The 24,076-nt window shown below is 44.6% G+C and overlaps 1 protein-coding gene and 1 non-coding gene across 10 annotated transcripts in view; one reads left to right on the plus strand and one right to left on the minus strand.

Moving 5' to 3' along the window:
* Hdac9 (histone deacetylase 9) overlaps positions 1-23,603 on the minus strand; it is an 863,837-nt gene extending 840,234 nt beyond the window's left edge. For 3 of the 9 annotated variants that reach the window (XM_087554692.1, XM_087554689.1, XM_087554713.1), the window contains exon 1: positions 23,370-23,574. The gene's annotated coding sequence lies outside the window, so the exon portion shown is untranslated. 9 annotated transcript variants of the gene reach the window in all.
* On the plus strand, positions 11,776-11,907 carry LOC120093437 (small nucleolar RNA SNORA17). The gene has a single exon (XR_015623606.1). It is a non-coding gene; the product is annotated as a small nucleolar RNA SNORA17 (small nucleolar RNA).
* Positions 23,604-24,076: the final 473 nt, after the last annotated feature.

A 24,076-nucleotide genomic window follows, 5' to 3' on the forward strand; every position in this document is an offset into this window, starting at 1 on the left:
TAGGTCAGTTGCAGACAGCTCCAAAATGTGGTTTCCATAGCATCTCCAGAATTCCATTTCTCTTGTTCAGAACCATAGCTGATTTAATTACAACCTCCTCCTGTTTTACACTTTGAATACTGTATGTTTAGTTTGCCTTTTGCCTGTAAGCAAATGACCTGTGCTCAATATAATTCTAATAATTGGACCCCAAAAGAAATGCCGTATGATAGAAATGAAATGCCTCTCTGGAAAAATATCAAAGGTAAAAACAGAAGGAATCCTTTCAAAGCAAGGATAATTTCATCTTTCGAAGAGAAAACATCAATCGGCCACTATTTACCACTGCTCAGAAAAACACATACAATGTAGAATTAATGTTAACATAAGAATTTTAATGTGATGATTGCCTGACACAAGAAAGAAACATTGTTTGGAACAGCAAAACACGTATTTAAAAAGTTGTTGGGAAATGTGCTGTTTTAACGTCCACTTTATGCCTTAAGTCTAACCTTTCTCAGGTCCTTACATCACTGATTCTCACAGGGCCAATGCAAAGTCTGTCCTACACAGTTTCAAAGTCAACCAAGAGCTTTCCATTGAGAATGAACTGAAAAGTGAAAAGGAAGGGGGAGGGGAGGAAAGGCTATGGTAAGGAATTCTCAGGCAAGGTAGAGATAGGAAGATACATAGTTACTATTTACCATGATGTGCTGGTTAGGGTTACATTGCCAGGATGAATCACCATTACCAAAGAAACTTGGGGAGGAAAGGGTTTGTTTGGCTTACACTTTCAAGTATCAGCCCTCCACTGTGGGAAGTCAGAGCAAGAACTAAAGCAGTGCAGGAACAGCAAAACCAGGGACCAAAGAGAGCTGCTGCTTGCTGGATTGCTCACCCTGCTTTCTTAAAGAGCCCAGGGCCACCAGCCCAAGGGTAGCACCACACACATCGGTCTGGGCCCTTCCCCCTCAATCACTAGTTAAGAAAATGCCCTACAATGGGATCTTGTGGAGGTATTTTCTTAATTGAGGTTCCCTCCTTCAAATGACTCTAGTTTGTTACAAGTCAACATAAAACCAGCAAGAGAGGCAAGGGATAGCCTCCTAGCCAAGATGAGGGTGGGGAGAAGGACAATATAAAGAATCACCACAGAGTCACCTGGCTGCCTGAGTCGAACCAACCAGCCATATTTTAATTGTAACTTTAAAACTATGAGACATGGCATACACATAGATTCAAATTAAAGGAGCTCCTTTCCAAATTTTTTAGCTGCAGGTTTTACACTTCTCAGCTAATCTCTTCATTTACAGGCTGTTCGGTTTGGTTTCATTCTATTGCCTAGTTCCTTCATCAGATATGGTTTACATGCTTAGGAGTTTACCTTTTAATCTATATAATCCAATGGTTAATAATTATCACAAAGCCAATGTAACTGTAAGTCCTATCTAATACCACAACCTTGCTATTGCTCCCCAAAGAAATCCTATACCCATGCAATCCCAGCCTGCTTCTCCACAGGGACCATTCACGTATGTGGAATCACACAATATGTGGTCTTGAAGACCTAGCCTATTTCATAGGGCATAATGTTTATTCATGAGGCCCATCTACCATCAATATTCCATTCCTATTTATTATGTTCAATAATATCTTCATATGTAGGTGTACCACCTTTTAAAAATCTTTGCAAAGGTGGTGGATATTTGGATTGTTTCTAATGTTTGCTATAACCCATGGCTACAAACATTCATAAAGACATTTCTATCTGAAAACCTATTCTCAATTCCTTTCTCTTGCCCCCCTCCTCTTCCTCCCTCTTTCTCCCTTTCCCTTCCTCTCCCTCTCTCCCTCTCTTTCTGTCTCTCCCTCTCTCTTTCCTCTTCTCTCTCTGTCTCTCCCTCTCTCTTTCCTTTTCTCTTTCTGTCTCTCCCTCTCTCTTTGTCTCTCTTTCTCTTGCTCACTTGCTCTTATTCTCGCTCTCCTAACCCTGGGAATAGATCAGAAGTTCAGAGAGGTCTACTGACTTTTAAAACTGTTTCTCAAAGAATTATGACATTTTTTTATATTAGACAAGTCTCTCTGTAAGTAGTCTGAGGGTGATTAAATAATTCAGTTATAACAAGAGGCATGAAGGTCAGATTCTACCACAAGTCAGAAAGGTAACACAGAAGTAGAAACAGGAAAACAGAACAGGAACTGAAAGGAGGCAGGAAACAGAAACGCCCTCAGAAAGATTTGCAAAAAGTGATGGCTGAGGAAAATGAGTGTGACAGACTTCAATTCCATAAAATATAGGCAATTAGGAAAAACTAAAAATACTCAAGACAAAGCAACAGAGTATGACTGTCACAGAAGCAAAGAAGCTAGAGACTAAAGGGTGCATGCAGCTGTCAGCACCCCTGCCATCATGCTCTGAGGAACACAGGTATAGTGTGGTCAGCTCTCCTCCCAGGCCACAGAAATGAGACTTTACTTGCCATGTCCAGTATTACCAATTGGCTCAACATTCCTTTAAATTTGTGCACAACCCTCAAAACACATGATAGATTTTCCTTCTGCACTACACATGGGAGAGAGGAAAATCTGCCCACTACAGAGCTGGTTAAGAGGGTCCATGAAGCAGATGAGAGAAGAGGCAGCAGAGGAAACTGCCGGCCTCTGGGCTATCCCAGTGGCTGTGATGGCTGTCTTCAGAGAGGAGTGCCACAGACAGTGAAACAGCACAGAGAAGCATTTCACACCGAGACTAAAAGGAGCTAAGAAATATGGGACACTGAAAAATGGAGGAAATATTTGGTATCTGTGAAAAAATAAAATGCAGGAATTATTTAGTTTGCCTTTCTTCCCAAACCTTGATAAATATATATGGGGGGTGGGTGGTAAGCAGGGCTTGAAAGTTTACATCTCTATGGTACATGGTAGTTTTAAATTTAGTTTAAAAATCAACTATCGACATTTTTTAAGCTGCAAAAATGATAGTAACCAGACATATAACTTAGTCTCCACATGACAGATAGCCACAGTAACAATTTAGATGAGACTCCCATCTATTCTGGCAACTCTACTTAAAGCAAAAAGTCATTACCCTGGGCCCAGACCTTTGTAAGAAGCCGGTTGCACCAATGTCCATTGGTCACTGGTCTCCACAGCACAGACTAAGTGTATATCCACAGCATGGACTAAGTGCATATTCACAGCATGGACTAAGTACATATCCACAGCATGGACTAAGTGTATATCCACAGCACAGACTAAGTGTATATCCACATCACAGACTACGTGTATATTCACAGCACGGACTAAGTGCATATCCACAGCATGGACTAAGTGCATATCCACAGCATGGACTAAGTGCATATCCACAGCATGGACTAAGTGCATATCCACATCATGGACTAAGTGCATATCCACAGCATGGACTAGTGTATATCCACAGCATGGACTAAGTGCATATCCACAGCATGGACTAAGTGCATATCCACAGCACAGACTAAGTGCATATCCACAGCACGGACTAAGTGAATATCCACAGCATGGACTAAGTGTATATCCACACCATGGACTAAGTGCATATCCACACCATGGACTAAGTGCATATCCACACCATGGACTAAGTGTATATCTACAACATGGACTAAGTGTATATCCACAGCATGGACTAAGTGTATATCCACACCATGGACTAAGTGTATATCCACAGCATGGACTAAGTGCATATCCACAGCATGGACTAAGTGGATATCCACAGCATGGACTAAGTGGATATCCACAGCATGGACTAAGTGGATATCCACAGCACGGACTAAGTGGATATCCACAGCATGGACTAAGTGGATATCCACAGCATGGACTAAGTGCATATCCACAGCATGGACTAAATTTATATCCACAGCATGGACTAAGTGCATATCCACAGCACAGACTAAGTGCATATCCATAGCACAGACTAAGTTTATATCCCCCATCTAGGAACAGAGAAAGAAGAGAAGATGGCTCTGAATATCTCAGCCCTTTCAAGGCCAACCTGGAAGTCCCACACATCATATCCACGTACTTCCTATGCACAGAATTCTGCCACATGCTGAGATTCCTACCTACAAGAAAGGCTAACAAGTGTCATCCTTAGCCTACAGGAGGTGCTCCTTGCTGACCTAGGAGGCTCTGCATCTGAAGACAATAAGGAAAAAAGCACCGAGAGACAACCTGTGTCTCCCACCAGTGAGGTATTCTCCTATTTGAGATACTATGTTTAAAATTCTATAAATAATTTATATATTGGTTGAGTTTTACGGTAGTATATGAGTCTAACCTTTATGCTCAAATACTGGAAGCAGCAATATAATATCGCCACAAGTTTTGGCATCACAGGGCTGATATTTATTTCAGTGCTGAAGAAAGTGAAAGTTAATTTTAATTTCTTCACATGAAATTATTTGCCTTAGCATTCTAAAGCAACTCTGGTCTTCTTGCCATGCCTAACAACTAGTTTTCAAACGACTACATTAAAAACTCAAATTACAGAATTAAAAAATCATTGACATATTCTCACAGCATATGGAACTGTACCACCTCAAAGGATTCTTTTCCATCCTCACAGTCAATTGTGCCCTTACTGCCAGAAAACTCTCAAAGTAGCAAGATGTGCTCACTACGGCAAGATATGCTCCCGAATTTTGTTGCTTTGCTCTCATATTAGTTCGCAGTGCTATATTTTCTCACTCAAGCATACAAGTGGATTAAAAATAATGTAGTTCACTAGAACAAAGTTCATTACTGCTGAATGTATGAACATTCTAGAGGCCGCTGCATGAACTGTAGAACCCCCATGCAGGATCCATAAAAGATGATCCTATTTAAAACCCAGTAATGCATAAGCTGTTCTATGCTCATTCACATATATTCAAAGCTACTTGGTTTCCTTCAGTTTTTAAACGATGGTATTTTTCTACACTACTATCTTTTTCTTTTTAACCTAATGATGCCTTTTTTATTCACTGCAGGGGTCATGTGTCATGATGTGCGAGTGGGAAGCAGAAGACAACACGTGGAAAAAAGTTCTCTCTTCCTACTACATAGATCCTGGGGACAAACTAAGGTGGTAAGGCGTGGAGGTAAGACTTTGACCCGCAGAGCTATCTCACCAGCCCTGGGAATAGCATCTCACACGCACTTAAAATATATAAATTATTATTCTCCAAGTTAACTTCCTAATCTCGGTGTAGCTTAGGAATAATACCTTACTGAAGATTGTTCGTGGTAGTGAGGGTACTTCGCTCAGGATCAGAAGAGAAAAGTAACCTCCAACCCAACAATAAACACGGTGACCCACAAGTGATGTGCCTGTGTGACATGCTGGTGCAATGGTGGCACAAGTGTTATGGATGCGACCACTCATCCTCTGATTGTATATAAAACCCACTCTACAAGATGGAACCCATGCCTGGTACTGCTTGGGTAGCCAAAAATCTGACACTAGATAGGCCATGGGCCTAGAAGAAAACCAAATACTACCGTTCAGGTAAAGGAACACAGCAGTATAAAATGACTTCCAAAGGCATGCGGCTAGACCCATAGATCAGTGCCTGACTGAACCACCATCAGACAAGCTTCCTCTTGTAGTAGAAACTAGAATAGAAACCCACAACTGGACAGTGTGCAAAGAGTGAGAGATTTCTGGAACACTCAGTCATTAAGTAAGATTTCTTCATCAAAGCCCTTCCCTTAGAGCTCAGAGAACTATGCTGAAGAGAGACAGAAATACAATAAGAGCCAAAGGGGATCGTCATAGGACAGCAAGGAAACAGTGCTTCGAAAACCCTAACACAACAGGATTAATGTACATGTAACCTCACAGAGATGGTGGCAGCCTGCACAGGGCCCAAACAAGTTTAAACCAGATGGGGACCCCAATGCTGAGAGGGGTACTAGACATGAGACTCTACTCTTATTCCAAGGCAATCTCCAATGACGCCTGCTTGTAAAGAACAATCAGTTGTCTCTAATGAAGTTCCACTGGGTATATTAACCACACGTAGGGGTTTGATCCATGCCCAGCAGAAGATGGCCAATACAAAATGACTCAATTGTATTTTTGTAGACACTCTGTCTCATATTGCTTTGTTTGGGTTTTTTTTTCCATATTGGTCTTTTGCTTGCATTGCGTTTATGACTTCCAATTGTGTGTGTGTGTGTGTGTGTGTGTGTGTGTGTGTGTGTGTGTGTTATTTGTGTTTTATTTTTAATTCTGGTTTGTTTGGAGGATTTTGTGGGGGAGGGTTGCCTATTTTCTAAAGAGAATGAGTAAGAGCAGCATGGCGGTGGGAGAGTGGGGAAGTAAGGAGGAACTGGGAGAGGGGAACCTCGATCAGAGTATATCATATGAAACGAAGTAGTTGTTCAGCAAAATCAGAAATATTTTTTGTTTTCTGTTTGCTTGCCTTTTTATTGTTTGCTTGCTTGTTTCTTTGGGATTGGGGGAGGGAGGGTTGTGGGGTCTTTTGAGATAAGGTTCTTGTGGTACATACCAGGCTGGCTCTGAACTCATGGTCCTCCCACCTAGGTCTCCTCAGAAGTTAGGATTGCAAACATCTGCCAACACTCTCCAGTTATTAAGAATAGTTTTGAATGGAAAGGACTGTGATAAAACAACCATGATACATGAAACCTTCATGCATGCTTATAATTCAAAAGACTCATTAAAGAAAAATTGGAAATGGTTAAAATAGAAACTAGCACAATAAACCATGTTAAATTGAATACTTAAACAGATATATTTGTACAAGAGAGACTGGATCTGCCTTTTTGTTTGAGAAAAGTTTAAGTTGTGAACTAATTACATAAGTCATTGAATACCAGGAAATAATTCTTTAAAATTAAAAATATATAAGATAAACCCTGAGAAATGGGAACCCGAGCATAGGAGAGCCATGGCTTTGCCATCTTATAGATCCCAAACACCAAAGGAATAAATCCAGACTTAGCTTCTCCTGTCGTGAGACACAGGGTCTGAGAATCTAGGGAGAGCAGAGAATCTAAAAATCAACAAAAAGTTTAACCGAAGAAAGAAAGCTGGACAGAGAACGCTGGAGAATTTCAGAGAATCCTCATTAGATATTGAACACGAAGGTGATGAGGGAACACCCCCACCCCGAAAGGCCAGGTAAAGAATCAGAGTGAAGAGTTCAGGGTATGCGGTACAGCAGGGAACTGTGCCTCTCCCTACCAGACACACAGGGAGAAAAAATATCTCATAATTCATGCAGTGTTGGGGACAATGCTTAGAGATGAATCTCAGAAACAAGACTGGAAAGGATCAGACTTGTTTTCTAATCACTAATTTCCTCCCCCCCCAAAAAAAGTGCTCAAGAAAATATACAGGGGCATAAAAATACCAACCAAGCAAATACCATAATGCCTGGTATCCATGAGACATTACTAGACAAGCCTGATGCTTCAAGGCAGTGAGAGCATAGTGCTTCCCTCAGAGGCACTGGGTTCAATCCCCTCCATTGCAGGAAGAAGAGCGAGAGGAAGAAGTTATACAAAGACAGGAAAATAACTCATAAAAACTGGAAGTCAATCTCACAATATTGACCAAGAGTCTAAGAAGACATTAGAATTTGCACTCAGTCATCGAGGTAGTTATTATAAATCCATTAAATACGTTCATATGGATAAACAGAGCTGCAAAGATTTTTTTAAAGCATCCAAATAAAACTCTTACCGATGAAAGTTTACAGTGCTGAGGAGAAGCCAAGTTCCTATGAGTACTGGGAGCAAGCTTGAAGGCGCGGCTATAGAAACTATCCAAGAGAAAGCAGAGGGAACAGGAAGAGAAATAAACACAGTCCCAAGCTTGGTACAACTACAGTCCACGATGGAGATTCAGCAAATAGACCATCCCAAATGGGAAGAAGGAATGACATAAATTTTTCCCCCAAATTTGACGGTGATTACAGAAATCTAAGTACAATCGACCAACATAAGGGGTAATGAAGAACAGCTATAACACAGCAAATAATTCACTTGAAGCCAGTAATAAACACAAAACCTATAGGACACTTAAATAGACGCACTTAACCTATATGTATTACATTTGTCGTAAGTGCATACATACCTACATAATGCATGCAAACATACATACATACATACATACATGCATATGGTATGTAAATATACATGTAAGCATGCATATGAACAAAGACAACTTCCGGTAAAATACTATGCAAATGAGAAGATAGCAAAGTGGCATTTTTTTTAAAAGGCCATTAGAAATTCCATATCAAACAAAAGCAACACAAAAGGAAGCAAAATGAAGATGCTTCCAGACGTACAAACCCTAAAAGTCTTCATCACCATCAGATTGGGCTACAAAACAGGTTTAAAAATAGGACTTTGAGGCACAGGAAGACGACTGAACACACACACCGTGAAGAACACTGCAAATGGGAAGTACGTGGGGAAGCTGGGGAAGCGCAGAAGGCATTTTTACCGTGGAAATGTCTTTAAAATAGTATGCATGTAGTCTTTAAAGTAAGAGGGTGGGTTTTTAAATATTTACAGCTGAATCAATTGTGTATGTATGAGGTACCTGTGTGGAGTACACATTCATGTGTATACACATGCACACGCCTATAGAGGTCAGAGGTTGACATCGGACTTCTTTCCTTACTCACTTTACATCCAGATTGCACCCTCCCCTTCTTCTCCAACCCACCCTAGCATATCAAGGCACATCCACTCCCGCTGAGGCAAGACAAGGCAGCCTAGTTAAGAGAACTGGATCCACAGGCAGGCAACAGAGTCAGGGGTCAGCCCCTGCTCCAGTTGTTGGGGAACTTGCATGAAGACCAAGCTGCATGTCAGCTACATATATGGGGGGAGGCATTGATAGCTCTTCCCCCATATATTGAGAAAGGTTTCATAATTGAACCCAGAGCTTACCTATTCTGATGGACTAGCTAAGCTGCGTGCCCTGCCTCATCAGTGCTGAGCTGACAGAAGTTGCCCTGTCTGCATGGGATTTATGAGATGCTGGAGATCTAAACTGTGTTCCTCATCCTTGGGAAACATGTGTTTCACCCTCTGAGGCCGTCAATCTCCCTGGCCCTGGGGATATGAACAGACTCTCATGGCCCTTCAGTCACCACTTCAAAATCACAAACTCACATCAGAATACTTTAGATTTGAGAATGTATAAAAATTAAGACTATGGCCATTATTCCAAAATGCTATCGTTTTCGACTTCACTCTTCTTGAGAATATAGTAGCCGCTCGGTTTATAACATTTGTTTCCATAAACAGAAAGTACAGCTTCAAAGGCCTGTTAGAGTTAGCAGGCAAGTCAGCACAGAAGCTCATGATGTGGCTCTGACTTTACTTGGTAAATAGCAAACACTACTGTTCTGTATAATACTAAACTCAAACATTTGTATTCGTGTGGGTAAATGTTAAGAATGAGGTCAGACAAGGAGATAGGAGATTTTTAAATATATTTATAGCAAACCCTTCCTTTCCCAGCCACTGCAAATGAGCATAGGCCCAAATGCATATCCTGAGGGCTTTTTCAGGGAATTGTTTATCGGGGAGGTTCAGGGGAAAGGTAACAAAGCAGGGTTACTTTTCTCCACCTTCTGAGGCTGGCGAAATAAACAATAGCTTCAAATCTTAACTGTGGACACAGGAGTCTAAAATTCTATAGACAGTCTCTGAGGTTTTCTCTGGGTGTATGAAATCTATTCAGAAGCACATCCGCCAAGTTCTCTCAGCGAGCAGTGGTGTGGTAATGGAAAAGAAAATACAGTGGAACTGCATCTTTTTGGGGATGAGGGAAAGTTGGATTTCAAGATGAAAATCCAGTGCACACAAGACTTGGGAGGGAGTGACTCATCCACAAAGCACAGCGTAGAGCCGTTTGTGTGGCGCATCATGAATAGAAATGCTGAGGCCCCATAAAGCCAGAGGGAGCCTAAGTTGGGCTGAACAAAAGGTAAGTCTCTGTGCAGAAATCTGCACATTCCCACTTCTCCATGTAAGACGAGCATGAAAATGCCAACAGGAAACCAAAAGTAATAGAAATTTTTAATATGTCACTACATGTCATCAGAGTCTGCTTCAGTTCATCTGCCTGGTTAGCCTCTATGATAGGTCCAGTGTATGTGAGGAATTAGAGACAGAATATCTGCATGTTCAGTACCAAGGCCAACGTGTGCACGAACGATGATAACCTAAGACCCACGAGTTGTGTGAAAGACACTGGTCATTTGAAAGAAGAAACCCCTACCCTTCTCAACGAGACAGCCTATGGTATTGATTTCGTGTATTTTAGGGAACATCCGTGAAGCTCACTGTGGTGGAATTATTTATGTAGCAACTGAATTCTGATATGTTTAAATTCACTTAATGCTCCTCATTTTCCCTTATAACAGAGAAAGGTCAAAGGGCACAATGGACAAAGAAATCAATATCAGAGGAGGACTCTCCAAAGGTGGCATTTCTAATTAGCCAATTGTAAATGTGTGCAGGATATTAGCAAACACAGTAGATAATCTCAGATATGAGCTAACACAGCACAAACAATGATTTTTGGAGGTAAGGATGGTGGTGGAGGCAGTGGTATTAATGAAAATAATGTATATAATCCAGGTTTAAATGGCTTATTAGGAAAGAAAACGATGAAAATGTAGAGGCTAGCAAAAATAAGGGAACTCAGCTCATTAAGAAGGGGCCACAGAGGGAAAGAGAGGGAAGTAGGGAGGGAGAGACAGAGGGGAAGAGAGGAGGGGGAGAGGGAAAGATAAAGGGAGAGACAGACAGAGAGGAGAGATGAGGAGTAGGAGAGAGGGAAGGAGAGAAGGAAGGAGAGGGAGGCAGACAGACAGACAGAGGAGGAGAGGGTAAGAGAAGAGGGGGAGAGGGAAAATTAGAGGAAGGAACAGAGAAAAGGAGAGGGAGAGGAAGGAGAGAAGGAGAGAGGGGAGGGACAGAAAGAGAAGGAAAGAGGAGGGGGAGAGGGAGAGAGGAAAAGTCAGAGAAGGGGGAGAAAAAAGAGAGAGACAGAGACAGAGACACAGAGACAGAGATAGGGAGGGAGAGAGGGAAAGAGAAAGGGAGGGAAGGAGAGAGAGAGAGAGAGAGAGAGAGAGAGAGAGAGAGAGAGAAACAGACAAAGAGGAGAGAGGGGGACACAGAAAGGTAGACAGACGGACAGAGGAGAGGTGATAAAGCCAGGTTTGGGTAAAGTGGTGAGTAGAGCTGGGCCTCCAGATTAATAAGGATGTGATGGAAATCAGACAGGGCCTGGTGGAAAAGGTCACATGCAATATTGCTGGTCATTTGGGGAAAGAAGGAAAGCAACCTGAGGAAATATAACAGAATTCATCCATCCCATCCAGCAATGACATAATCAAATAACAACAGCCTACCACTGCCAAAAATAAGTCAAAGTATTGACTAAATGAATGAGTGATTCCAAGACAAGACATTATCATTGGGCATGATTGCCCACCAACTTCATGAGACTAATAGTTAAATGAAGTAAACTCAAGTCTCTATCCCCCGCTGGGTAGACTGCTGCTTCTCAGACACACATGGTGACTAGCTATGGTATTGGTAAACATGCATATAGATCTTGATAGGTAGGAAGTCCTACAGAAGAGCATTGATGCCCATAGCTGTTAGCAGGAGAAGTCCAGGGGTGAAGAGATCTAAAGAGCATGCACTGCACCAGTTAGAACATTTACTATCAACATTTCCATGTGAGTCAGCATATTAACTGTTAAGATTACACTAGGACCTACCCCTGGAGGCAATGCAAGTGGGGCTGCTGTGTCACCTGTGCATCAGTAGGTGGCAGAGAAGAGAGAGGCTATGTCTCTGCTCAGTGTTCTGATCTATGAACATCTGAATGTTTAGTAGACTAACATTCCCTGAAAAAGGGGGAGCCTGAGATGACCACGTGTCCAGTTCCAGGGTGCCTGGGCAGGGAACTAGCCTGAGGGTCACTAATGTGGTGTCCCAGGGCCCAGATAGATTTCCAGCCAGAGATTAAAAGAAATAAAAGACTAGAAGCGAGTTTGAAACAAACAACCCTTGCATGGGGCCACTCCTGCAGGCCTGGTGAGGGACAATCACTGGTAGAACACCAGACTGACACCATGGGGCCTGGACAGAGAGCTAGCCCACCAGTCCTGTGCCATGCAGATCTCGGGGGCAGATCATGTCTGAGATGACCCTTGCCCAGTGTCATAATGCACAAGAGGGACATAGCACTCCTGAGACCACTTCTGAGATGACCCCAGACACTTAGAGACCCCATGTGCCACTAAAAAGAGCAAGAAAAATGGAAAAGAAAAACAGAAGGATGGGGGCTCAATGAAGAGAGGCAGAACTGGGGACTCAAGGGTAGGGACGGACAGCCTGATGTGAGTAGCTGGTGATGCCACTAGGAACAATGCTAAGATCCTGCCCTGTGATGCCACTGGGGGTCACTTCTGGGTCCATGACTCTGAAGCAGCATGGGCCTGTTACCATCAAAGGCCAAGTGGGCTAGGCTGCCTTCTGGGGCAAGTTGATGGCTGAGGGCTGTATAAAACTGGCCCACCCCTCACCTGGGCATCATGGGAGAGCTGACCCCACCCCTAGCCAGCTAAGGTACTCAAGAGAGCAGGCTCTGCACATTTCAGGAATTGCTGGTGAGGCAACCCCAAGGATATGAGCAAGGGAGAGCGGCCCTACCATTCCTCTCCTGTTCGGTGGCATGAACAGAGTGATACCCTTCTCACCCCTAACCCTTCACCACCTGGGGCAGACAGGAGGCCTGGCCCTGGGGTCATGAGAGCAAGAAAGCTGTCCCCACCCACTAGCTACAGCACTCAGGAAAGTGGGCTTTGCACCTTGCCCAGGCAGCACAATAGAGCTGACTTCAATAGCAGGGGCCCAGTCAAGCTGCCCAGAGAGTGGGAGTGAAAGAGAGCTTGCCTTACCTTGTTTTTTTTTTTTTTTTTTTTTACTGGATATTTTATTTATTTACATTTCAAATGTTATCCCCTTTCCAGGTTTCCCCTCTGGGAACCCCCTGTCCTGTCCTCCTTCCCCCTGCTTCTATGAGGGTGCTCTCTGTCTGCTGGGTGGTGGCTCAGGTAAGGAAGAGACACCCACCATCTACAGCAAGGAAAGCCAGCCTCAAGAACATGAAAGCAGGAGAAGTGGCCCAAACCCTTGGGACAGTGGCTCTGCATCTCCTCTGGGCGGCAAGGTAGAGCTGGCCCTGCTGCATGGGGGAGGGGGGCTGCTGAGGAGCCAGCCCCAAAGGCTCGAAGAGCAGGGGATCCATTGGTCTGACCAGCTCAGGTATCTCTCAGAGAAGACCCAAATCCAGGGCTCCTAACTGATCCACTACAAACACAGATCTATGAACTACTGGAGCACACGAAAGGGCCAGTCTTACAGACCCAAAACTACACGATCTCCACTACACAGGGCAACCACAGGATATCTGAGAGGAGTCTTGATGAGGTTCTGGTATAGAGCATAGCAGAAGCCAGAGGCCTCGAACCAGACCGATAACTCACTGCAATGAACATCTGCAAGTGAAGATGTGTGGACAGAAGGGTGTACTGTGGGACACACTGTGACACACTACACCTTCCACAGTATGTTTTTTTCCTCTGTTGTGGGGGAGGGTGGAAGGATGAAGGGTGGATAAGAGGGGATGAGAAGATGGATGGAATAATGGTACATGATGTAAAAATTAAAAAGAACCAAGAAACACACACACACACACACACACACACACACACACACGGACACATGGACTACACCAAGCAGTGTTGGCACAGGCCATTAATCCCAGCGCTTGGGAGGCAGAGGCAGTAGAGCTTCATGAATTCAAGGTCAGCCAGGTCTACAGAGCAAGTTCTAGGACAGCCAGGGCTATACAGAGAAACTGCGTCTCAAAATAAATAAATAAAAAAAAAAATCAAATCAAATCAAATCCTGCCCTCATGGCGCCACAGAGCGACAAGAAATGAAAGCATATAGACAGCTGGTAGGCCAAACATGATTTGGGCATCAACTGCAAGAAATAAATTCCATGCCGTGAAAGGCAATAAAACTGGGTAATCTGGCCTAGAGAGTTTCAATCTAGCTGATGCCCTCAAGAGAAAGAACATGGTGTAAAATGTGCTCATTAGTAAATTAAGCACAAACCCACGAGTCAAATGTGGAGTTCTTTCTTCATTTTGGGTTTTTATTGAGATGATAATCTAGAGATACTGTAAATCTGTCTTCGCTGACTTCTGAACAAAGTGCTTAGAAGGAATTAGCTCCACAGAGCAGACATTCCTCTGCTTCTATTAGTGTTTGCAGTCACACCGGACGAAGGCCCAATAATAGCTGGGATGGCTCGCCTCTGTAATCTAAGCACAGAGGAAAATGGTTACAGGTTCAAGTACATCATGGGCCACTTAGTGAGTCCCAGGCTGACCAGGGCAAGGCAGTGTATCAGACAAATGCCCACCGATCACAGGAAAGATGTGTTCACTCCTCATTAAAGAGCAAGTATGAGCATCAGCATCCAGCACACTGGTCACACATCACATCTCCACGTGCTTTGCTCTCCCGCCATCTCTGACCACAGTTTGCTCATTGACACAGAATCCAGGATCTCCACAGGGAGAAGAACAATGAAAACTACAGCACATTCGTTCAGTGGGTTGTTTACGGACAGAGTTTTGGTCTCAGATGCATACAGAGTCTGCCAGGGCCTCTAAGTTAATATTTCCTATTTGTTTTAAACCTGCTGCTCCAGGGATATTTTCTGCACCCACACTGATATGAAATGAGAAGCAGAATCTGAGGCACCATCCTGTACCCCCAAACCCAACCCTGGCAAGGTCATTTCAACATGCGCTTACTGCCACAGGACTTGGTCCCGTTTCCTCGCCCTTCATCCGTCCCACTGCTCACATTTAGTGTTTGTTCACTGGGTTTGGGTTTTAATAACTCCTAAAAATCTATAAGCCAAAAGCACTTATAATTTATGTCACCACCTACTCAACGAAAACGTTTAGTGAAGATAACAAGTTCACAGTGTGCAGATAAGTAGTCGAGGCAAAAACCAGCTCGTTCTCCCTGAGGCATTTCGTTTGGAGAGCAAGTGCAACCTCTGACCTTTCCATCAAGGCGTGGTCAGGGAGGGGTCATAGATCTGGAGTGAGCTGTGGAAAAGTGCAGAGGCTACAAGGATGTGTGTAAATTGCCCGGTACATTAAATATATTGCTACACTTCAAAAGTGTGAAAATGCTGCATTCTGAAAAAAAAAAAAAAAAAAAAAAACAGTTTCTTCATGCAGTCGCTTCTTCAACCACGGGCTTTAAACATTACTACAATTCAATTCCTCAGCCCTCAAGAACCTCAGCTAGGACCACAGAGTACTGCTAGGAGTCTCTGGAGAGAAGATCTAGGTGAGGAGAACCTGCAGTGATCAGAGGATTCATTACGGGGGCAGGGGAGATGGGATGTGCATCGAACCCCTAGGAAAAGCAAACAGGAGCTCAGCTTCCTAAGGGGTGCAGTGTCCCCACAGAGCCATAGAGGAGGAAAAGTCTAATACGGCTACAAAGCAAGGGCCTGATCTCTCTGGTCGGAATACGCATTGTGCATGGAAGCCAAGGGCAGAAACTCGGCTCATGATGGTGTGCTGCTCACCTAACCGTAATCCCAGGAAACTGAGTGGTAGAGCAGGTCTCGGGAATGCACAGCTCCAGCTCAGGAAATAAAACAGTTGGGCTTTTACAAGCCACACTCCTCAGTCTGGCTGCCCCCAACTCTCTAACCGTCAAGCTACTCGCTCACAGCACCCGTCTGACATGCAAGGGCATTAGGTCTGACCTGGGAACAAAACGGTGCCGTGCAGGGAGCCTCAGCCTCCTACAGTTGTATCTCGGTATGAAAAAACAAGACTTACATATGGAAACAAGTTTGTTTCAGAGGTTTTCTGAGTCCTACTTGGATTAGAAGACTGCTGTCCTCTCCAGTTGAGCCGAGGGTAGTTCACAGCTCCTCTTCCCAAACTGCAATGTTGGAGAAAGTTGGCACCTACCCCTGATGAGACAGTCACGGAATGGTCCGCTGGCGCTCACGTGGCCTAACACACTCCAGCTTGAGATACTAAGTTTTAAATGTTTGCAGATTGACTAAAGTATCCAGGAAAACCTTAGAGGCCTCTCATATGTATATAGTACGACTCTGTAAAATTAATAGAAATTAGATGCGATTTCCAGGGTGCCCCCACCAAGCTTGTATCTCACAGGAAAGCAGGAAAGGGATCTGGGCCAATGATTCTGATCAAGGGAACAAGAGCCATTTAAAGAAGAGATTTAAGTACATAAAATAGAAGAAAGGGGCAGAATGTCTATGAATAGAATTCGGAGGCACCGCAGAGTAGAAAGGACGGCCGAGTAATAGAAGAACAAAGGACGAGTATCTCAATAGACTTTTCAAGTAGATCAAAACAGTGGCATCTGAAAAAGCTATAGAAAGAACCCTATGGCCAAAGAGGCGGCGAGAATTCATAATGTCCCCCGATTTAACTCGATAGTGGAAATCTACATACACGGGGTGGGGGTGTGGGAATGGACTCGGAGCTTTTGATTTTAACCAAAATGGAAAGTTCAAATGAAAAGCAAGCAGCCTCCACCTATTCTTACCTCGGGATCTAAGAGAGACCTATAATCTGAGCTGCCTGCTGGGGGAATAAAAGCACGCGTGATGCAGCTCCCGCTCTCACTTACATCTCTAACCGGCATCTTCCAGTGTGCAGTTCTCTCAAGGTGAATGAGGGGCCCCAAGAGCAGTTACAGCAGAGGCGCACTTCAATGTGTGCATGAACAGCTTCCCCGGAGACTCCACTGACTGCTGTGAGTACAGAATGTGAGCTCAGACTAAGGGCTCTGAAATCAGACCTGCATTCAATTTCTCAGGCCACCCGTAGTTGAATGACCCTGGGCAAGGTAGTTAACCTTTCAAACTCTCCCTTTACCTCGAGGTGGGAAAGAAAGCAGCAGAAGAAGGTGTGGAACCGGCTGTCAGAGGAAAGGTCTGGATAAAATTGTCCCGGAAAAGGGAATAGGCTGTGTTCCATAGGCCTGGAGCTGCTACATAGCAATTGCACCCCATTGCCTTTGGGCCACAGACAGTATGGTGGTTCCAAGTGGCTTTGGGGGTCTGTTTTCTCTAGAAAGAATTTAGAAGCCCATGCTGTGAGTTCCAAATCACAGTGCTGGATCCTTGAACGTATTAGTGGGCCTAACCCCTTAAAAGCCTTCTGCATGTGAAACAACATTTACAGTGAATAAAATCACTTCCTAAGCTAACACATGATAGTGATTTGTCTGTAAGAAGATTTTCATTCTGTTCTCACCACCATCATTCCACTGTGGGGCTCCACCATCATCACCATACTAAACCCCAGAAGAGCGTTTCTTCAGGGGACAAGCACAACTCTAGTCAGGTGGCCTAAGCTGGTCAAATTTAAACATCCTATTAAACAACTGTTTGTTCTTTGGGTTCCTCCTCCTCCTCCTCCTCCTCCTTCTTCTCTTCCTCCTCCTCTTCCTCCTCCTCTTCCTCTTCTCCCTCTTCCTCCTCCTCCTCCTTCTCCACTACTACTACTACTACTTCTTCTTCTTCTTCTTCTTCTTCTTCTTCTTCTTCTTCTTCTTCTTCTTCTTCTTCTTCTTCTTCTTCCTCCTCCTCCTCCTCCTCCTCCTCCTCCTCCCCCTCCTCCTCCTCCCCCTCCTCCTCCTTCTCCTCTTCCTCCTCCTCCTCTTCCTCTCAGCAGTGAACATACGTCATTCTTTCTGGTCATGATAACCGAACCTCATTCTTATGTATACACAGAGAATACTGTCTTAAAAACATAACTTCCCTTACAAAAGTTGGGGTGTGGGTGGTGACAGCAAACACATCTCACAGGATCAGTTCTGAGAAGGTATTTCAAGTTTTGCTCCTGAGGGAGTGGCTTTTCAGACAGATCCACTTATTGTACTAGGGATTTTATGAGCCAGACAATGTAGTAGTCACATATTAAGGTGACTTCCAATGAATCATGCCTTTATTCAATGGCCTCCTTTAAATACAAGTAAAAGCAACAGAAAGTCACACAGGTGGTGATATCACTCTGCTGACGGCATTATCTTAGTAACGTGTGTGTGTGTGTGTGTGTGTGTGTGTGTGTGTGCGCGCGCGCGCGTGTGGAGAGAGAGAGAGAGAGAGAGAGAGAGGGAGGTTCTATAGTTAATAACAGAGGCTGTTCTTTGAGCTGACCCAAGTTCAATATCTAGTCAGAATCCATATGTCAACTGACAACTGTCTGTCTGTAACTCCAGTTCCAGGAGATTCAAAACCTTCACACATTGCAAGCAAAAAACCAACCAATGCAATATATATATATATATATATATATATATATATATATATATATATATATATAGAGAGAGAGAGAGAGAGAGAGAGAAAGCAAAGTAGTCATCATCATTGTGTCTTTTTTTTTTTTTTTGGTTCTTTTTTTCGGAGCTGGGGACCAAACCCAGGGCCTTGCATTTCCTAGGTAAGCGCTCTACCACTGAGCTAAATCCCCAGCCCCCATTGTGTTTTTTTTATCCAAGTAGGGAAATGGAGACTCCGAGGAAGTAAGCTGTCATGTTGTAAGGGTACCTGTAAGGGGTTCGTTCCCTAGCAAAGGAGGACCAGCAGTTTCCAAGGGCTAAAAAAATGGAAACCTCAGCTAGGGGTTTAGTATGGTGATGGTGGTGGAGTCCCACAGTAGAATGATGGTGGTGAGAACAGAATGAAAACCTTCTTACAGATAAATCACTATAGGAAGATAATACTGCCAACAGAATATGAAGGGTCAGAGGCTTATCATTCTCCAGTTGAGCCCCTGATAAAACTACAGCCCTGACCAAGTCCTGAACAGAGAGAGAGAGAGAGAGAGAGAGAGAGAGAGAGAGAGAGAGAGGAGATTATAGGGCCTAGTTGAATTGTGTGGAATGTGGGTTGTTTTAAGCTGACAAAATCATTGCAAATGAAAACAACAATACTCTCTAATCAATGTACTTAATAATTAAGTTAACTGACGTTAGTCTTTATGATGTGCTACTAAATACCTTGGCGTATAACCCATGGGAATCTTAACCTGTCTTGAAAACGCTGCTTATCACTGTTCTCTGGGAGTCAGCATACTCACCTCCTTGCTGTAAGTGCTGTACAAGCTGGAAGAAAATACCACATCTGGCAGTATCAACACCCGTCAGCTTTAGAACATCCTGCTGTCTGTCTTCTGCCTGTTGCATCCATCCCACAACAGATAAGAGATTTTAATCTTCAACAATACTTCATCAAATTGTGCCCTGTGCTTCAGATTGGAAATCATTTAGATGAGCAACTCTGAAGCATGCAATTAGGAGAAGGGATAGTAAAGATGTTCTAAATTAATAGAAAGTGTCCGGTACCACCTTCTCATCTGGCTTAAAAAAAACAAAAAAACTAGAAATCGTTTCCAACAGATATGTGTGCGCTTATGTAAGAGCTCGTTTTCCATGAAACTGCAATGCTTTCTCCTATATCCCAGTAATACATTTCATTTCTGATTCTAACAGCACAGTACCACAAGTCTATCACCTTGGCTGCTGCCCATCATCGCACAATCATGTTGAAAATTCTGCTGAGGTTTGATAGCGGGAACACGGGATGAAGTAAAAGATGAACAAGCTGCTGTGTGTTTTCGTTTAGAAACATCTATTTATTACGATTCAAAGTCTACACAGAACAAAAATGGTGAGATTTTTTTTCCCATTAAACCTCTTGTTCACAACAATCAGACTGTAGACAGAGAGAGGGAGGAAGGGAAGGGAGGGAGGGAGGAAGGGAAGGGAAGGGGGAGGGAGGGAGGAAGGGAAGGGGGAGGGAGGGAGGGAGGGAAGGGGGAGGGAGGGAGGGAGGGAAGGGTGAGGGAGGGAGGGAGGGAGGGAGAGAGGGAGGAGGGAGGGAGGAAACACAGGCCCTTGATACATATTGCATAATCTCTGACCAGCATCTGGCTCTGGAGTAGGTGTTCCATTACTGACTTCTGGAATATTCTTTCTTCTCAGAACTCATATCAAGCACCTCCTCACTGCTGATTCTCCAGTTGGCAAGCAAGCTGATAAACCCAAGGGTGCTTTGATCAAAAGAGGAGCATTATGAGGTTGAGAAAGAAGGTCAAGGAAGTCAGGGCAAGTTGTGGGCTATGGCATGCCCGAAGAATGCATACCACTTAGAGGAACTGTGACTGCTTATCTGTGTGCGAATTAGGAGTTAGAGTCAAGAGTTCTCTTACAGCAAGACCCTACCCACCGCAGCTATAACAAATGACTTGAACCTGTTCTACACACCTGTAGAGACCAGGCTTGAACATCTAGGGACAACATTAACGATATGGTCATAGTAGCTTGCTCTTGTAATTAAGAAGTGACAGAAACAGATCGTCTCTCTCTCTCTCTCTCTCTCTCTCTCTGTGTGTGTGTGTGTGTGTGTGTGTGTGTGTGTGTAACTTTCAAGAAATCTAAGAATAACAAACCTGGAAAAAAGTTATACATACCTGTGAATGCTTATAATAAAATTGAGTATGCTATCCTCACTAGGAGACAAGGACTTCAAGCAGTAAAAGTCGCCACCAACTTAAACATAAATATAAATTACATTTTAAAACAAAAAAATCAATTGAAGCAAAAATAAAAAAGCCACATTTGGATGTAATCACACACACACACACACACACACACACACAAAAATGTCCATAGCTTCACTATTCACTAATGAGGAGGTACAGATGCTGCATACAGAAGGATTTTATCATGTCCATATGTTTCTCGAATGACTCTCCTTGTTAGCTATTCTTCCATATCTCTATTTAAGAATAACATACACATTCCCCTCCGAGAGGGTGTAGAGTATAATATGTTGTAATGTTTAAACAATTCAATAAAATCACCTTAATAAAAATAAAGAGCACATAAACTTAATATACCCTTAGATTAAAAATATTAGCATAGTATGAGTTATGGGTCTCGTTAATGTAGTTAACTTTTTATCTTGTAGTTAGCCTTATGATATAAAGATTAAGCTTTAAAATTCCTTGAACCCTCAGAGAGAAGCTAATCTATAGCGTGTGTGTGTGTGTGTGTGTGTGTGTGTGTGTGTGTGCATGCATGTGTGTGCAGTAATTATGGACAATGAGGATAACTCACAAAGTCTATAATAAAATAGTCATAAACAATTGTAACCATATAAAAATCATCTTTTAGTCTCAGGAGCATTCTCATCATTTTTACACATGATAATAGATTACTATGACAGTCCCAGGGCATTGTGAGTCTGACTTCCCAATGAAGGCAGTTCAGTAGACTGCACTTCAGAGGAACAGGAACAGGAAGACAAGTAGAAAGGAAAATCTGCCTCCTATCTTCCAACTAGTACCTCATTGCAAACTCTTAACGTCCTCCTGCATACCTTCTGTCCACCTATAATGTCCACTCTGCAGTGGAGATCATTAACTTGGGAGACAGCCAGAGACGACATCTCTCCTCCTCTAGCAAGTAACCCATCAAAGGTCAGGCTCGGGATCCCCACTGCAGATGCGCCTGTTTCCTAGGTGAAACATATCTCAGGCTTCTTCCCACATGTGACATGTTAACAGTAAATGCCTTTTCTCTCGAGCGCTGCTCCAGCCAACATTAAGGAGGAGAAATGGCAAACTACACGACTAACTCACTTGTTCTCTCGGAAACACAGAGATGCTGGTAAGCACTTTGAACATAAAGAGTTTCCAGAAGGCACATTAATGACTTGATGTCTGTGTAAGTAAATTGGTCCAAACTGGAACAGTGGTTTAAAAGGATAAGAAAAACCATTTATTCTTAGTAAACAAGAAATATATAAAACAACAAATTTTCAGTCACAATAATTTCCATAATAAACATCCAAAGTACCAAAGAGTAGTTCAAAATGTATCTTTTTCCACACCCGATTGTTAAATTGCCCTCATTTATTAACTGCAACTTCTTCTGTGCTGTTACTAATTACAGAATTAAAAAGATTTCTAGGGCATCAGAAAATAACATCTAGACCTTTTAAAATGTCAAAAGACTTCAGGTTGTTTTTTCTGTAACATGAATTCATGTGAACTTACTCCATTTTCCTAGATTTCAATAATTCCTACAAGGTTTGGCAACATGAACATGCTCCAAGGAGTAGGAGTTCCTAATCTCTACCCTATAAACTGTCTCAGCCCACCAAGAATATTCAGTTGCATAAGCGGTAAACCATTAGAGGAGGTGTTTAGCTCTTCACCTCTTTTCTGGTATGAGTTAAACTTTTTAGGCCCGTTGTATCTCACTTCCATAATAAATGTAGTCGTGAGATACGTATATGCAGCTATACTGCACTTCTCACAGATTTCAAAAAGCAACAGTTAATCTCGAAGTTCCTCTTAGAGGAAAACACACAGCTTCCCGACAGGGAAAACAAACGTGACAGTGACAGAATTCCCTGAAATGGGAGCCTAGGAAACTCACTCATGAGAGACGTCTTCAAGACCACATCACGTAAACTGCAAAGCCAGGGTGCCTTGGATCTGCAGGGCGGCTCGGTCCCACTGTCTTCCACAGACACACAGGCCTCTGACACCAGCGCCTCTCACTGCCGACAAGTGGGTGATGTCCTCAGAGGCAAGCTACTAGCTAAGCAATCAGGGATCAGGGAACGCCCCCCTGTCCTCGCTGCATCCCATCCCCACTGCGACACCCTCAATTTACCCCAATGAGCTTAAGATTCATCCACTGGTTACTGCATTGCTTAATCTCCCATCCTCCATCCTCCTGAACTTTTCTGAAAACCCAGTACTCCGCCGTACTGACTTGGAACTGAAGCGCCCCTCCAAACATCAAAGGTACCCCACTAAGTATTTCTCCCCTCAAGCAACATGTTGGCAGTACAAACTTTTCATTCATAGCTTGGTTCCAACAGGAATAGGGTGTGTGTTTGGGTAAGAGGTGGGGGGGGCAGAAGGGCGAGGTAAAAATCTGGCCAGCGACCCTCGCCTTGGCTTGCCTAGTCAAATGCCAAGGTCTTCACCAAAACCACCACCCAGCACCCAACTTCTGACAATGGTACCCACCAAGCTCCGGGCTGCAAGATGCAAAGCAAGTGGCGTGGAAGTCCCGACAGAAATGCTGCCAACCCAGAGAGCCCGACAGGGAATGCCGCGGCGCGCCCGGAGCACGCGTGGCCCCCAATTCCCAGGGCTTTCCCGGGCAGCGCCAGCCCCGGCTGCGGTGCCACTCACCTCCGCCCGCTCCCGCCGAGGCTGCGCGCCCTCCTCCGCCCCGCGCCAGAGAGCCCCTAACTTCGTCCCCTTCTCCAAACAGCCATCTTCCGCAGCTCAAGAGGGAATGGCGAGGCAGGAGGCCGAGCGGGGAGGGAAAGTTGCCGGCGGGGCGCGGCGGGGCGCGGGCGGCGGGGGCGCGCGAGGCTGGGGCGCTGCGCGCCGTGCGGGAGGCGGGCGGCGGCGAGCTGCGCCGAGCGGGCGGCGCGCGGAGGACGAGCTAAAAATAGCGCGCGCTGGGGAGGGGCGCGAGGGGGGACGGGGGTGGGAGGGAGACCGTGGGGCCGGGCCCGAGCCCCGGAGCGGCGGAGCGGGGCGGGGCGGCCAAGGAGGTGGCGGGGCCGGGCTGCAGGGACACCTGGGGGCGCGGCGGGCGAGCGCGGAAAGGACGCGCGCCGGCAGAGGGGCAGGGGCCTGGGGGGAGATGGGGAAAACTGGGGTTGCCTGGTGAGGCTCGGAGACCTGGAAGACGGTCTGAGGCGGAAGGTGCCAGGTGACAGGCGGGCGACCCGGCCAGTGCGGAGGAGGAGGGCGGCCCTGGCCTCGCCCTGCGCGCCCTTCAGCCCTGGCCGCTCAGGTGCGCGCCCGGCCGCGCAGACTATAGGGAACCGAGCACCCGAGAGCGGTGGGGCAGGATCTAGCGCATCCCTACACCGGTGTGGAGCTTC

The sequence above is a fragment of the Rattus norvegicus genome, chromosome 6 (assembly GCF_021556685.1).
Source record: "Rattus norvegicus strain SHRSP/BbbUtx chromosome 6, alternate assembly SHRSP_T2T, whole genome shotgun sequence".
Lineage (NCBI taxonomy): Eukaryota > Metazoa > Chordata > Mammalia > Rodentia > Muridae > Rattus > Rattus norvegicus.